This window comes from Entamoeba invadens (assembly GCF_000330505.1).
Source record: "Entamoeba invadens IP1 unplaced genomic scaffold scaff_1105074725293, whole genome shotgun sequence".
NCBI classification, from domain to species: Eukaryota; Evosea; order Mastigamoebida; family Endamoebidae; genus Entamoeba; species Entamoeba invadens.
This window is the reverse complement of record NW_004191722.1, coordinates 1,783-5,590: the sequence shown is the minus strand read 5'-3', so window position 1 is coordinate 5,590 and position 3,808 is coordinate 1,783.

The window sequence follows — 3,808 nt, the reverse complement described above, 5'->3', positions numbered from 1 at the left end:
TACAAATAGATTTGGTTATTTTAGGTTATCATATAAATTGATCTTTATGATAATTGAAAAGTTGGCTTTTTTATTTTTGAAGGGTAATTTCATTATAAAACACTTTATCAACACTTAAAGCGACATTTATCAAGTTTATTTTTTCATGTATTTAAATCAATTATTGTTACTAAAAATTCGTTATTATTAATGTAAATGGAATACATATTTTAGTTGGCTTGACACACTTTTTGATCACGCAAATATCAAATAGTATTTTTGATAATAATTTTCTGCTATTTCACGCTTTATAAAAGCAAATGTTTTAAGATAGTTCACATTTTTTTCAAATGTACAATTAAGGGATTCATGAGGATTGTTAATTTTTCTGAGGATGGTAAATATCTTAAACATAATTTCTTTCAATTTGGATTTTTTTGCCTAAGATTAAAAAGGTATATTTTGAAACACGTGATTTTCTTTAAAAATGCTATTTATGGATTTTTTGAAAGATGATTCTTTCAGTTGATTTTTACAAAAAAATAATCTACTTCTATTTTTTGATTTACCACAAGACTAACTTTGGTTTAAATGAAAACATTTGACAGACATTTAAATTATCGAAAAAGTCGATTTTTTAATCAAAATCACAAAACAAATTAATCGAACAATTTTTAATTTTTTTTACAAAAATACAATTTATTAAAAATCAATTTATGAAATATTAAACAATAAAAATTGATAGCAAATAACGTACTGTTAATTAATACTTTATGCGATGACAATTTATGTATTTGCGCAAATTCAAAAAGAGAGGTTTTGAAGATCGATAAAACAACGATTTATAAATGAACAAATTTGTAAAATAAAATCATTTTTGTTTTAAACGGTTTTATTTATTTTTAAAAACATATATACACAAGAATATATGTTTATATTAATATTTTATATTATACAATATCAATTCTCAATAGAAATGTGTTCAATTTATTAATCAATTTTATATATTATTTGGCGTTTTTGTTGTGTTTTGACGATTTTTGATGTAATCAATTAACAAAACTCACTTTATAAAAATTCTTTGATAATTTTATTTATAGAATTTTAAATCAATAGTGGCAGTGCTATAAATATCTCTGAGGATGGTAAGTCGTGTAACAAACAGACTTTATCAACACGGACTTAAACATCTAAGAAGTGAAATGACGTGTTCCCATATTTAAAAATAGTACCTTACTCAATATACATTTCAGACAGATGTAAAAGTGTTAACTTTCTATTTCTGTCATCCTCAGAAAATAAATGCCATCCTCAGAACTGTATATTTGTTTAAAACACAAGTTAATATCAAAATGAAACAATCATATTAAAATATACACAATATGATTAACTTTGTTATTATAATAAATTTGAATAATTGCATAAATTACAAAATTATTTATAAATTTGTTATTTTAAAATCACATTTTTAGTAAATCGGTGTTTTCGACTTTTTCAATTTTCATTTTGATTAAAAAAACAATTATCAATTTAAATGTAAATTCAATCGTTTTGTTATTAAAAAGGATTCGTAAATAATATCAATAAGTTTATAATTATAATGTGAACAAGTTTAATTCATGTTTTGTTATTTCCCGTCTCAAGTTCGCGAGTTATAATTATTATTTATGTTTACTGATTATTGTGGCGATTTTTTGATTGTATTTAATTTTTTGGCATTTATGACAAATTATTACCATTATTTGAAAATTGAACTTTGACTCGAAATATTAAGTGTAAATTATAACTTGAGTTATGAGAGTGGGCCTTATGGGGAACTGAACCTTATGGATTTGTTTTTTGTATCCTCAGAATAATATTTTTTAATAAGGATAGCTTTAATCCTGAGGATACACCTTATCCTCAAGAAACCCTTTAAAACAACTTTCTTGTTTTTTTTTGATTGACCTATTATAATTGGGAAATTAATTCAATTTTTGATGATTATAAACAAAAAAAGAAATTCTGAAGTGGTACTTATAAAAATTTAATCAATTTATTGAAAAAGTATTATAAATAATTTATACCTAAAATTAAACTATATTGGTTTTTTGATTTTTTGTCAATTAATACTGTTACAAAAATAGACTAGAATAATAAATAATAATTATAAACACAAACAAAATTTGCCTATACTTTTAAACAAAACAACACAAGATATTTTTGTTTATTTTCTCTTTTTTATATGTCGAAACAGTTGGCATAAATTAATCAGATAATCCCAAACCAATTTAAAATTTGAAATTAATAAAGCATAATATAACACAACCTGATATCAAGAAAAAGTATTGTTTATTAAAACTTTCGAATTATAGAGTTTTATTTATTAAACAAACAAAATATAATTTTCAACAACACGTTTTGAAATCGGTATAAATTGTTGTAATATTATCTTAATTATCCAGATCTTTTTCCAATAAAGAAAAATAATAAAGAATTATAGATAAAAGGTTGATAAAAAACTTTTTTGTTATTAAAACGGAAACTAGATTGTTTTTTCATTCAAAAAGATTTAAAAAATTGCACAATCTAAGTTGACAAATTGAAGTTTTTAATCAAACCACTTTTTGAATTGTGTGCAAGTCAAAAAGAGGTTTAATTGGTTATTTATCAGATTTTAAACAATTTAAAAAAATAGAAAAAAATCCAGTGTTTTAAAATAAAATCTTCAATATTTGAATCTTGTTATTAATTTAATAAAATATTTTGGAAGCAAAATAAAACAAACATACAGATGCAAGAAAAAGTGGTTGTCATAGAAAAAGTAGTTGTCAAGAGTATAAAAAAGTATTTTTATTAATTTATTTTTAATAATTATAAATTGTTAGTTGTTTAACAAGCAAAATTACGGGAAAGCAGTGGTGATTTGGATTGATTTTTCAGAAAGTGGTTGTCAAAAGGATGAAAAAAATAAAAAAGACTATTTTTATATAAAAAACAGAAAAAGCACAAAAATATTTTACTCATCTTCAAAATCAAAATTGACTGCACCTTGTCGTCTCGATATAAAATGAATTGATGTGGGGGATGTGCAATTTATTATGAATAAGTTGGGGATGTGTAAATCAAACAAGCAAAAATCACGATTATCAGGTTTGTATATTAATAACGTTGAAAACGAATAATTAATCAATAGACATTCATTAATAAACAATATGTAATATGACATATATTACAAATATGACATTTTGTTATGAAAACTGTTGTTTGTGTTCAAATTAACCAAACGTTTTGTGCTGATTATTGTTTTCATTGTCTTTATCTCCTACTGTAGTAAGGTTCACCAAAAAAAACAAATATACTTCATTTAATAAGTCTTTTCCAAATACATAATTTTTATTATTGTTAAAAGTTTTAAATATTAACATTATAAACATTTGTTTAATACTTTATAAAAACATAAAACAAATTAGTTAATATTTATTATTTCATTTGATAATTGACTTACTCAGTACACTGGGAAAATTTTTGAAAAAAAATCGATTTTTTTTTGCTTTTAATAACATTATTTTCATGACAACCACTTTTTCTATGACAACCAATAATTCTTCTATCTGTATTTACGTATATTTTTAGAAAAACATACAAATTAAAAAATTTTACACTTCCTTAAAAACAAAACCAGTTTTTATTATAAACACAAGTTTTTCTAAAAAAGTGTTGTCTTATTTGAATTATACTTATTATGCTGCATATACTCAAAATTAAATAAAATAAAAAACATATATTATCCAAATACTAAATGGTATATTTTAATCACATTTTTTGATTATTAAAGTTAAATACCAAA